The following is a 14979-nucleotide window of genomic DNA, read 5'->3' as shown; positions in this document are numbered from 1 at the left end:
TTCAAGGGAACCCATTTCTACCATCTTATGTAAAAGAGGACATGGTCAAAAATTTTATAGATTGTCATGCTTGAATGGTACATACCTAATTTGTGGTGGTTTGCAACATTTACTGACATGCAAACATATGGATAGTACAGATGTAGTCAAAAATTAACTTATAGATTTTGGAAAATATAAGACAATGGCATATGATCTAAAATATGGGAAAGAGGGTAAAATATGTGCTTTAGTGATTGAAAACATTCTAGTATATGAGTTCGTGAAGATATTTGTGAAAAAATCATTTACAAGTATGCAAGGCATACACACAAAGCATGATGTTGGATTTGCAATTCAAGTTGTGCATGGATACATTTCCACTAGATACCATTAATTTGGTTGTGGTGTTTATAGAGAACTACACAGTACAACCAAAAAATGAGGTGCAAGTAAAGTATTATACTTCTCAATAGGTTTCCATATTTGTCCATATAGAATTCATGCATTCCCCTACACATACAGAGGCTAGTAAGATATTAAGGGAGTACCATTTTTACATTAGTGATAATTGGTCACATTCTAAAGAATTTGTCTAGGGTTTCTTTCAACTATTCTATGGTAATTTGGATAATCGGGGCATATCATATTGTCAACACATAATTTGGTCATACAATTATGCATCTCAATTCAAGAATTCACATATGTTTTATTGGTTTAATAGGATGCATATGTGCACTAGTATTCAATATATGTGGAATTTTACAAAGTATGGTAATCAAAAGGGAGAGCATAATGGTGCAAGGACATGTATCAAAAAAGCCTTAGCTCATGAAGAATTAAAGTGCAAAGACAATTCAACATTTTCAAATGTAGACAATATCATGAAGTGGTACAACACTATAGTAGGTCTAGGTAAGGAAGGTGAGTCTACGGTTTTTTTTTTTTTTTTTGGATAGATAATACTAAAATTGTACCATATGAGGATTTTTTTACACTGACAAGATCAAGTGAGCCACACTCTTTTAGAAGCACTAATGCAAGTTCATGAAGTATCTACATATGATATATGTCATGATATTGTCCATTATGTGTAAAGGAATACTAGGATGGATGTGACTCAACTGAATGGGTGGACAAATTTTATTTACAAATTTTGATTCTACTTAACACCTATCATCCCCCATGAGCATTGGAAATGGTAGAGATGAAATCATAAATTGACTTTGTTACTTTTATTGGTTTTATTTGATGTATTAATGAGCATACTATGTTTCCATCAATGTGGGCCATATTTTTTCTATTATTTCACCTAAAGATAACGAAGAAGGGGAATATTATTATGTGTCATTATGTCATGGAGAAAAATAAATTGGATCACTCAGTTATAGATGGTGAAGGTTTAAAATACCCTATAGGTGTAGTGGTCATAATTGGTGCATGGCTTAGATGATACAATAAGAAGAACTATAACTTGTGGTTATTCAAGGATTGGAAAAATGAGAGGAAGATTCTTCACTATTCAAACCTTGTTGTTGTGTCAAATGTACACTTAAATAAATATGGAGGAAAACCATATAATAAGACTCTTTGGAAGGTTTGCAGGTTAGAACATGGGGAAATACTTAATATAATAAAGGGTAGAGTAGATATAATTGGCTCATTAGATTAGATGTAATTACAAAACCATGTGATGTAAATATTTATATGTCATATGTTTTAGGGGACAAGACTAGAGGTTTTTACATTGGAAATATGAGAGGATCAACTAAGAGGGGAGGGGTGAATCAATTACCACAAAATAAATCTTAGATCCCTTAGATGTCAGAATAAAATTCACTAAAAATATTCATACTCATTAAACACACAGTTACTCAATTTACACTAGCAAATGATGTAACTCGAAAAACACTGAAATAACTTGGTAACTACTTAACATGAAAATCTTAAAATATTTATCTATGATTAATATAACTTAACTTAGTTGCATAGACATAAAATAAATAACATGAACACAAGTGACACCAAGATTTAATGTGGAAACCCAATTTGGGAAAAACCACCAATTGCAACTAGTTACTGATTTTCACTCTTCTGAAATGAGCCCTATTAGGAGCCAACCTTATTTAAGGTTACAAAACACACTATTAGGTATGACCCTATTAGAGGATTTCATCACCCTGTTAGGAGTGACCTTGTTAGAGGTCTTTAGACACTTCAATAGAAATGTCACCTTGTTAGAGGATTTACAAATAGATGTTAAGCCAACTCTATTAAGAGATATAGATCATTGCTACATTGGTTAGAGAGTAATAATGACACAACTAATTTGTAATGCAACTAAATTTTTGATCATAGATCTCAATTTTGGCGTGTATACTTTATCATTTATGATCAAATGTATCTTTGTAGCTCATCAAGGATATTCTTCTTATCCTTCTAATTCACTTCCTCTAAGCATCTTATATGCTTCAATACTCTTTTACAAATTCAATCCTCAACTTGACCTTATACTTATACCTTATGCATTGTCAAGTCAGCTTGAATACATCTTAGAGTAATTAATATTCGTCTCCTCAGTGGACTAGAACCGACAAAAAAATCTATTGAACTCAATATTCCAAAACAAGAAAATCCTTTGTTATTCAACTCTGCTTGGTAGACACTAACTCAAAAATGATTTTCCTATGTTAACCAAGTGAACTGGGTTAACACTGCATCTTCACAAACTTTCTTTGGTAATCAAGTTAGCTTGGTTAACACTAGTTCCATCCAACTTTTCCTTTATCAACTAATTGAGCTTAGTTAACACTCATCTTCTTCAAATTTTCCTTTGATGCCTGAGTGAACTTAGTAGTCGCTGATTTCTAAACTTGGAAAACTCTGGAATGCTCAGTAGACATAGGAAGCCATCATCAATTCTTAAGTGATCTTGACATACATTGATTGGTAAAATTATGACATTTTATGTCACATCAAAGATAATACACAATTAATCAATTGTATTCAACAATCTTCCTCTTTGGCATTGATGGAAACACATAATGTCATAATACAATTAATTTTTTTAAGAAAAATTAATTAAGGAAAATATCCTTACTTTCATTCTAATTCTCATCCATGAGAACTCCTATCAGTGTGAACTTCCTCTACCTTTAGTTTCTCCCTTTGTCAGCAAACTTTGTCTTCAATATCTTCTTCTAATAGCAAACTCTCCCTCTTTGATATCAAACCATGTTCTTTTTCTTTGACATCTTCAAAAAAAAATTTGTGATATGACACACAAGCTTCTCCCTTTTTGACATCTTATGCCAAAGATAGTATTCTATAAATATCAATGTACCTTATGTACTGATTCATATGCAATCTTCCCTTTCCAATACTGCATCAATAGACTTATCTTCAAATATGCTTTTGTTAATACATCACTAAACTTTATTTAGTGAGCTTCAGATAGGGGAATGATCCCTAACTTACCTCTTAGATACAAAATGCATCCTTAGGTAATGGCCTAGTGAATATGTTTTTAATTTGTTCTTTAGTATCCCAATATTCCAATCTTACCTTTTTATCTTGCACCAATTCACTCAAAAAATGATATTTTATGGCAATGTGCTTGGTCTTGGTATGCATCACAAGATTCTTTGATATATTAATTACACTAGTGTTATCAAAAAAGATAACCACCAGATCCTTGATCTCTACCTTCATACCTGCCAACAATTTTTTGAACCAAACAACATTGGAGAAATTAACTACTACTACCACATATTTTTCATCTATTGTAGATTGAGAAATATAGTTCTTCTTTTTAATTTTCTAAGACACTAGTCTTTTACCAAGAAAGAATGCTCCTGTTGGATACAATTGTTCAGTTGCATGATGTCTTTGATGTTACACAAATGTCATATTAGTCATCAAAAAAACTCTATTGAGCTCAGTTGGTCAGCAAGGCAAAAGATAGAGCCTACCGAGCTCAGAAGGTTAGCAAAGAAGGTTTACAGTGTCTATCGAGCATTCTCAGGCTTTACCTTGTGTATTAAATTGCTACCAAGCTTTCAAAGTTAGCAAAGGAAATTAAGTTGCTACCGAGAAAACTTGGTCATTAAGAGAAAATAGCGCAGGAAATAGTTCTAACTGAGCTTTCATGGATAGTGAAAGAAATTTAGTTCTTACCGAGTTAACTTAGTAGCCAAAGGATTTTGCAAATGTTGCAATGTTAACTGAGTTAAGACGATTAACTCAGGATATTATTTCTAGAAGTAGTATTTACCAAGCAGGGTCAGCTAGTAAAGGATTTCATTGTTTTGTGAAATAAGGTTTATTTGTTTAAAGTGATATTTGTAGCCAACTGATGTATGGTTTATTGGTAAATGTAACTTATGAATGAGCCGACTTGATAGTCTAAATGGTATATATAAGAAGTCAAGTTGTGAATTCTAAGTGTAAGTGATGGATTTGATGTAATGTGAATGAGAAGGAAGACTGATTATTGTGAAAGAAAATAATTGAAGGATGATCAAAGATCATTGAGGAGCAGCAAAGATATATTTTGATCGAAAAGGATCTAATAGTGCAAAATAGAGATTTGTAATCAGCAAATTCAGTTGCATTTTATTCAGATCAATCCATTGTTACTTTCTAACCATTGTAGTAATGATTTCAAAATCTCTTAATAGAGTTGGTTTAACAGCCATTTTTTGTAAATCCTCTAACAAGGTGATAATTTAGTTGAATTTTTCTAAAGACCTCTAGCAAGGCCACTCCTAATAGGGTAATTAAATTCTCTAACAGGGTCACACCTAATAGTGTGTATTGTAACCTTTAACAGGGTTGGCTCCTAATAGGGCTCACTTCAGAAGAGTGAAAATTGGTAGCTAGTTACTTGGTGGTTTTCCCATATTGGGTTTCCACATTAAATCTAGTGTCTCTCATGTTCATTTTATTTACTTTTGCATGCATGAATACTTGAAGATCAGTAACAAGTTAATTTACTGAGTTACAACATTTTTTTTGTATTTACCGAATATCAATAGTAACTAGTTATTTAAGACATCTAAGAGATCAGTGGATTTATTTTGTAGTAACTAATTCCCCCAACCCCCCCCCCCCCCCACCCTTAGTTACTCCATCTATAATCCCAATAGCTCCATCATTGGTGTTCTTTCTATCATCAACACTTCCTGCCCAATCAACATCTATGACTGATTTCAAATCCAAATTGCCTCATTTTTTGTACCATAATCTATAGTCTTTAGTACCCTTTAGACACCTCATGATTCTCTTGATTTCCATCATATGGTTTTCTTTAGGATTTGTTAAGAATCTTGTTATCATATCAACTACTAATGCAATACTAGGCCTTGTATGCACTACATATTGTATTTTTGCAATTGTTGATATATATGTGGTCTTATCTACATCCTTAGAATCATCATTTTTGGAAAAATTATGTCTAGTAGACATAAGTGTTCCAATTGGTATCCTCCATTCCAAATTTCTTTAGTGTCTCCTTAATATATTTGGATTGAGTAATGTAGATACTATCTTTCTTCTATTGAATCTCTATTCCAACAAAGAATTTTTTCTCCCAAACATGGACATCTCAATTTATTTACTCATATCTTTTGAAAAATCTTTGCATAAATCATCATTTCCAGTAAATAAAGTGTCATCCACAAAGATTTTTGCCAACACAATCTTCATTTCTAATCCTTTGATATACAGGTTGTTGTTATCATTTGTTAACTCTAAAACCAATTGTTGGAAATCTAAGAGGAGTAACTAAGAGGGGAGGGGTAAATCAATTACCAAAAATAAATCCTAGATCCCTTAGATTTTAGAATAAACTTAACTAAAAATATTGATGCTCGGTAAACATATAGTCACTCAGTTTGCACTAGCAAATGTTGTAACTCGGTAAACACTAAAATAACTCAACAAGCACTTAACATGAAAATATTAAAATATTATCTATGATTAATCTTACTTAACTTAGTTCCATACACATTAAATAAATGACAAGGACACAAGTGAAACCAAGATTTAACATGGTTCAACCCAATTTGGAAAAAACCACTAATTGCAACTAGTTATTGATTTTCACTCTTCTGAAGTGAGCCTTGTTAGGAGCCAACCTTGTTAAAGGTTACAAAACACACAATTAGGTGTGACCTATTAGAGGATTTAATCACCCTATTAGGAGTGGCCTTATTAGAGGTCTTAGACACTTCAATAGAAATGCCACCCTGTTAGAGGATTTACAAATAGTTTGTAAGCCACTTTGTTAAGAGATTTAGATCACTGCTACAATGGTTAGAGAGTAACAATGAGATGACCTAATTTCTAATGCAACTAAATTTCTAGTTACAAATCTCAATTCTTGCTTATATACTTGATCCTTTCTCATCAAATGTATCTTTGCAACTTCTCAAGGATATTTGTCTTATCCTTCTAATTCGCTTCCTCTAAGCATCTTATATTCTTCAATACTCTTTCACACATTCAATCCTCAACTTGACCTTATACATATACCTTATGCATTTTTAAGTCATCTTGAATACATCTTAGAATAATTAATATTCATCTTCTCAGTTAGCTAGAACCAACAAACAAATCTATTGAACTCAATATGTCAAAATAAGAAAATCCTTTGTATTTGACCCTACTTAGAAGACACTAACTCATAAATGATTTTTCTATGTTAACCAAGTGAACTCATTTAACATTACATCTTCACAAACTTTCTTTGGTAACTGAGTGATCTTGGTTAACACTAGTTCCATCCAACTTTTCCTTTATTGACTGAGTGATCTTAGTTAGCACTCATCTTCTTCATACTTTACTTTGATGCCCAAGTGAACTTGGTAATCTATGATTTTTGAACTTGGCAAACTCTAGAATGCTCGACAGATACAAGAAGCAATCTTCAATGCCTGAGTGAGCTTGACATACACTAACTAGTAAAGATATGAAATTTTGTGTAACATCAAAGACAATACACAATTAACCAATTATATTAGATGTAATTGCAAAACCATATAATGTAAATATTTATATTTCATATTCTTTGGGGGCCAAGGCTAGAGGTTTTATCTCCTTAGCTTTTTCCTACCGGTGCCTTAAACATAGCTAAGTTAAAAATAGCCATTCATGAAATTAATACAAATAGATGAACGTTATTGTGATACACTTATCAGGATTCAATTATGTAGATTTTAATGAAAATATACTTTTTAGGTTGCTCAAATAAATATTTATACCCTATTATCACCTATTTTAATTAGTGCATCTTGTTTATAATACTGGACCTAGGTGTTCCCAAGGAGCACTAAGTTGGTTACGACTTTGATTTTTAGAGGGTGATAACATAGACCTCATGGTAGGTATATGAGACACATCAAGTACACAAGGATGGCATTGGGCTCCTCTAAGTCCTATATGTTTATTTTTGGATATTCAACTCTATTTGGATTCGATGAGCACATTTTAGTTGCCAAAAAAAACTTGCAATGTTATGCACTTGAAAGTTGCCAATTGGTGCACATCTTTCAAATTGTTTGTCCTAGGACCATTATGTCAATTTATTTAGCTCTAATTTTCTAGGTAAATGGTTAGAGACATCTCATTTTGGTCACCAATCTTTTATAATGCTTTCACGAATGATAGATCTAGGTGTTCCCAAGGAACACTAGGTCAATTAGGAGAATAATTTTTTGAGGGCAATAACTTGGACCTCGTAACATGTATCTGATATTTGTGAAGTACATAAGGATGGTATAAGGCCTCTCTAAGAGTATATAGTTCTATTCTCGAATAATTGAAAATATTTTTGGATTTAGAAAGCATGTTTTGATTGCCAAAAAACTTGCAATTTCATGCAATTTAAAGTTGCTAATTGGTGCATCTTTCAAACTATTCATTTTGGGACCATTCTATTAGTTATGTTAGCTCTAGTTGGCCAAGTAAATGGTAGGGAACATCTCTTTTTTATCATTGAGCTTTTAGAACACTTTTTCTCATGTTGGGCCTAGGTGCTCCCAAGGAGAACTAAGTCGATTAGGACAACAATATTTGGATGGTGATAACTCAGACCTCATGATGGGTATTTGAGACCTGTGAAGTGTAAAAGGATAGTTTAGGGCCCCTCTAAGTGTATGTAGATTTTTTTTGGGGGTACTTAACTCTGTTTGAATTTGGTGAGCACATTTCAACTTGCAATGTGACACACATGAAAGTTGCTAATTGAAGCATCTTTCAAATTGTTTGTCATGGGACCTTTTTTTTAGTTTTGTTAGCTCTAGTTGAATGAGTACATGGTAGGGGACATGTTTTTCAGGTTACCAAGCTTTCATAACACTTTTTTTCATATTGGACCTAGGTCTTTCCAAGGAGCACTGAGTTCATTGGGACTACAATTTTTGGAGGGGTATAACTCAGACCTTGTGATGGGCATTTGAGATCTATGAAGTGCAAAAGGAAGGTGTCCTCAAGTTCTAAGTGCATATAGCTCCATTTTTTGATGATTCTCATGATTGGTTTTGGCAACCTAGTTTTAGTTGACCAAAAATGTAACATTATGCGGTGGAAAGTTGGAAATTGTTGCATCTTTCATTCTTTTTGATGTGAGACAATTATGTCAACTATATTAGGTTTAATTGGTCAAGTAAATATAAGGGTCTTGTCATCTCACTCACCAAGCATCCAAAATGATTGTGTTCATGTCAAACCTAGGTGTACCCAAGGTGCACTAAGTTGTTCCATGGACTTATATAGTAAATATAGGTATTATAAGACAAAAAAACATGTCATAGTCAGCAATGCATATCAAACATAACAATCCAAGTTACATAATCACTTCCAACAAGGTAGGGAATGTAACTTTTCTTTGGAATGTAACAAGATAGAATGAATGAATGCATTGTCATAATATGACACTATAGCTCAGTTATATTATTACAACCATTATATGAATGAGTGCATTGCCACAATCTAGACAAGGTAAACAGGAAAGATATAATTAAAACAAGAAAAATAATATATATATGCCATCAATTACATATGTCCATACATAAAATATATAATGCCAAGATAACATAGATAATGACAAAATGGACAAGATAAGATCAACTGCATGTCTAATAATGACATACATGAAATATATGTCGAATATATCATACATCAAATATAATATACAAATATTATGCCATGTACATTGAGTATGTCCAATATATGTCAAAAGTGACATGTAAATCAAGTACACTATACAAAATGTATGTCCAATGATGCCATGCATTTATACAATAGAACATCTAGATCTAGTCCTTCCCTCTAGGTGAAGAAAATAAATCTCTAGCTACCTTCATTTGTTTTATAAAGGGAGATGCCTACAATGAGGGGGTCTTCCTAACATGCTCGCTCAGTCATTGCTCTAGACTCTTCTATGGTTTGAGTAGTTACAATAAAAATATTATGTGAATCAATAACTATTAGTTATATATCAAAACTAAAAAATAAGTACACAAAATATTTACTTATCGCAAACAAATAGTCACTCTCTTCATGCTCACAAGAAGATAGACGATTAGGAGTGATAAGACCCTACAACAATGATCAAAATAGTCCATTAATTGTACTGATGAATATCATTTATAATTTCAATACTAACAATTGTAAATAAAATACCTTAGTGAATGGGTCAAAAGTGGCCACTATAGCAACAACTCCCAACTCAATATATACATAGAGATGTGGAGGAGTCTCCAATGTATAAAGCTGATAATGTTACAACAAGAGAATCAATTGCAATTATCAAGAATACATACATTCTTATAATAGATAAACAATTATAAAAATTTGGGTACCTCTATGAATGTACCATCCCATCCTATATTGTGTGATGTCAATGTCATAGGTGTAAAATTTCCCTATTGGACATGTATGCAAATCTATTAGAGATGCACCTAGTTTCTTTTGGGTGTTCTGATAAATTATGAAGCTAATGAGTTCAATTAGGATTCCTTGAAGGTGTACCAATAAAAATGCATTAATGTATGTATATACCCATGGAGAAAATAAAGTTGTTTGAAATTCAGGTGAACCCAAGTCAACAACACAATGACCAGTATCCTAACTTAGTATATGATCATTATAAGCTAATTAACTGATCATTAATTGATTCTTTAAATAAACATAGTCAATTGAATCGAACAAATATGAAAACAAATGTACCTCATCATGACTAGTCTCATGACCATGCTTAGAGTCTAACATGAAAGTAGACAGTCCACCAAAGAACTAATGCACATGGATATAATTTTTGAGTAAACCTTTCATATGAGTAGATTAAAAATGAATATATCAATTAAATGATTAAATCAATACACACTTGTCAAGTTGTCAACATGGTGTACAATCTAGTATGGGGTTCAATGCTATTAATGAGAACACTGTGACCCTAGGTTTTCAACAACATCAAGAAATAAAAATTTATTAGTCAATCATGTACATATTCAAGATGTGGTGAAAATAGTTTAAGAAAATTATTTATATTTACATATGTATCAATGCCAAATGTTTCATTGAGGAATTCATCTATCATCATCCTATCATCCACATCCTCTCTACTAGATGTATCAAATATGCACAGAGCTCCACATGACATGCACATATGACCTCTATGATGATAAGGCTCATTCATAAGAAAAGGATGGTCAATATGAATGAGGCTTTGATTCAATGCACTAATATTGCTTATTGTGTTTTCCTCTATATGCTCCTTAACAATAGAAGGAACAATAATATGCTCTATCTACTTGATCCCAACAAGTGCCCTTAGTGCATTAGGGTCATGAAGTGCCCTTGGCCTCTAAAATGACAACCCCCCACCTCTACCCTAAGATGCATGCATATCAAAATAATTGGGGATCTCCACAATGATAAACTCATAATATAATTTATTTTAAAAATACATTGGGACCTTGTGATTATTGCAAGGAGGGTTGTCATTGATGTTACACAAATGTTATACTCTAACAAAGAACTGCCAATTGGAACTGAGTTCAAATGACTCAAGTACTTTCTAAGAATAAGTTTAGAAGAAGAAAAGTTTAGGGATTCCTATATAAGCTGAGTTAGGTCAGTTACCAAAGGAGTTCAATGTAAACTAAGTTAAGTCAGTTACTAAGGAACTCAGTGGTAACCGAGTGACCTAGTTTTTAGTTTTAGCCTACCTACAATATATTAGTTTTATTTAATAGTTGGTTTATGCGAGCTAACTTAGTGGATGTTATTGGTTTATTTGAAAGGGTATTCAAGTAAAATTGACATTGGGTTTCATATATATGAAAGGTTAAGATGTGGATTGAAATATAAGAAAGTGGAAAAGAAGATAAGATGAGATTAAAGAAGGATATATGATTCAAAGAAGAGTATATAAGGAGATGAAAATAATATTCCAATCAAGGAGGATCTAGAGGATAAGTCTGATAGTGATCTAAATCTGAAATTCATTTTCTTCAATCAAGTCAATCATTTTTTACTCTCTAACTAGTTGACATTTCTAGATTGAAGTATCTTAAGACCTCTAACAATGCCACTCCTAATAGGGTGATTCAAATCCTTTAATAGGGTCACACCTAATAGTGTTTTTTTAAACCTTTAAGAGGGTTGGCTCCTAGTAGGGCTCACTTTAAAAGCATGAAAAGTTGTAACTAGTTGCACTGGTGGTTTTCTCAAATTAGGTTTCCACATTAAATCTTGGTGCCTCATGTGTTCATGTTATTTTCTTATTGCTTTATATTTTTGCAACTAAGTTACTAAAGGTTAATACACATCATCATCTTAAGATTTCTTTGTTAACTGAGCTACACTAAATATCTATTTCTAACCAAGATGTGAGTTAAAAAGAAGTTTATATTGACATCTCATGGATTTGGAATTATTTTTGTGGAAATTGATTCACCCCTCCCCTCTCAATTACTCCTCTTATATTTCTAACAATTGGTATTAGAGCTCTTGGTGCTTATAGAAAAGGTTTCAAGGACCTAACCAAAAGATCAAGATGTCTTACAAAAGAGAGATTTCTAAGTTTAACAAAGATATCTTCAAACCATGGTAGGAACTCATGAAGTTGCATTTGGGAGCCATTGGAGATACATGTCTAAAATTTGTAGAGAACCAATATGTGTCACCTTCTGATCCTTTGATCATGGATTAGATGGTAGATAAAAATAATCACAACACAATGATAATTGTTTATGCTCTAAATTATGCTTAATTTGATGAAGTCAAAGTTTTTCCTACTGCTCATGAAATATGGAATAAAGTACAAAAGACCTATGGAGGACATGACAATGTGAGGAGAGAAAAGGTAGACAATTTAAGAGGTCAATTTGGTTAGATGAAAAAGAGAGAAGATGAAAAAATTGCAAAATATAGTGAGAGAATCAAGGCAAGTGTGAGTGCAATCAAAGGTTCAAGAGGAACAATAGAAGATACAATAGTAGTCAGCAAGGTATTAAGAAATATTCTTCCTATTTATGCAATTAGAGTTTTAGCTATTCAAGAGTTGAGATGTGATCCCAAAAATGATATAACTTTGGATGCACTAGTGGGAAGGTTAACAACTTTTGAGATGGATAATTTTGATAACTATCTTAGTGGATCTTGCAACATAGAATCAAAATTCAAATCCAAACTAACCCATGATAGAAATCAAGGAAACTCAAAAGGAAAATAGTCTAACAAGGAAGAAGAAGAAGAAGAATCTAATGATGACCTTGAAGCTATTGAAGCCCTACTTGCAAAAAGGTTACCAAAATTAAAAAGTAAAGATGACAAGGTTTCCAAACAAGAAAAGTAAAGATGAAAAAAAATCTAGCAAGTTCAAAGGCAAGAAAGATTTCAAGAGCTACAAAGACTACAAAGGCAAAGGTAAGAAATCTTGTTATATTGCTAAAGATTTTGACAATTATGATGAAGATGAAATGGTATATATTGCAATTAAAGATGATGAGGATAATGAAAATATTACACTTATTTCTCATGTTAAAAAGAATGACACATGGACAATAGATAGTGGGCATTCTAACCACATGATTGGTGATAAAACTAAGTTTGAACAATTGGAGCACTATGATGGTGGAAGTGTTAAATTTGGAAATAATAAACCATGTTATATGAAGGGGAAAGGTTGCATTTCATTGAGTGATGGAATAAAATGTGATAATGCCTACTAAGTTGAAGGACTGAGACATAATCTTTTAGGTGTGGCAAAATTGAACAACATTGGATTCAAGGTAGGATTCATGAATGGGAAGGCCAGGGTTCTGGATGGTAAAGGAAACCTAGTTGGAACTGAGAATCAGATAAAAGGTAATACACTCTATCTAGATCTCACTGCTATTTCATGCTTCTTGGCACAAGTAGAGGAAATTTGGTTATAGCATAAAAGGATCTATCATATAAACTTTGATAATCTAGTTACTATGAGCAAGAATAAAACCTTAAGAGGTATTCCAAATCTAAAGAATCCTAAAATGGCTATATGAAAACTATATTAGATTAGAAAGATGGGTAAAACTAGCTTCAAAAGTAGGAATTCAATACTAAGGAAGTCCTAGAACTAGTTCATACATATCTTTGTGGACCAATAGGTACAAAGAGCTACACTGGAGACACATTTTTCATTTTCTTTGTTGATGACTATTCTAGGATGATGACAATAATGTACTTGAAGGATAAATCTGAAGCATTTCAAAAATTCAAGTGGTATCTAACTAGAGTTGAGAAAGAAACATGTAAGAAGTTAAAATGCCTAAGATCAAATAGAGGAGAATTCTGTTATGAAAAAGAATCAAAAGACATGTATTTGTACCTAGTACACCTTAGCAAAAAGAAGAAAGAGATCCATCATGGATTATGCTTTAATATCAATGATAAAGAAAAATGTTGCAACCAAATACTAGAAGGAAGTAATTAGCACAATGAAAAGTGATGAAGGCATTTTCATAGGATACTCTAACAAGAGCAAAGCATATACGTTTTTGAATCTTGCCACTCACAAGGTTATAGAAAGCGTACATGTAAAAATTGATGAGTTTTCAAAAAAGAATGAAGATTAAAGCAATAAGGAAATTGAAGATTACAAAAAATGTGTTTACTTCGAGCCTACCCAATATTCAATAGTTACCCCACTTGAGTCATCCAAGTCTAGAGTATCAACCAAGTTACATCCAGTTTCAATCGAGTTGTAGCCAATGCAACTCGAGTTGGAGATAGTTTGAACCGAGTCTCAAATAGAGGAAGTTGTGTTACGAATAGAGGAGATATTGAAGACCCTTGGAATGGAAGATTCCAAACCAATTGGAAAACCTATGTCTACTTGACATAAGATATCCAAGAATAATGATTCAAAAGAGGTAAATCATACTACCTATAGATCTATGATTGGGATAATGTAGCATGTTGTTCATACAAGACCTGATATTGCATTGGTAGTTGGTATAGTTGCAAGATTCTATGCAAATCCAAGAGAAAATCATATGATGGGAATCAAAAAAATTATGAGATATCTAAAAGGCACTCAAGACTATGACCTATGGTACAAGAAAGTAGGAAAATTTGAGTTGAAATCCTTTACTAATGTTGATTGGGCTATAATCATTGATGACATGAATAACACTAATGGAGGAACATTCTTTCTTGGAAAGACGTTAATAGGTAAAAGAATAGATCTATGTCACCTTTAAGGATACCAAAACCTATTTTGGTCAAATCTCATTTCTCTATCAAAACTCAAAATTTAAAACAAAAAATTATAAATACTTTTTTGTAGATCTTAGATTCAATGTCATTATGATATAAATTTTAGACTATTTTGATTAGTTATAATATTATGTTATAATTTTAAAATATTATTAGTCGATATTTTAACATTTCAAAAGATGCTTCCTCAAAAGAAGAAAAAAAATATTAAATTATATCAAAAAAAATAAATTT

Source organism: Cupressus sempervirens, chromosome 10, assembly GCF_028749045.1.
Source record: "Cupressus sempervirens isolate cs-2001-9-10 chromosome 10, ASM2874904v1, whole genome shotgun sequence".
Taxonomy (NCBI): Eukaryota; Viridiplantae; Streptophyta; class Pinopsida; order Cupressales; family Cupressaceae; genus Cupressus; species Cupressus sempervirens.
This window is presented reverse-complemented; position numbering follows the sequence as displayed.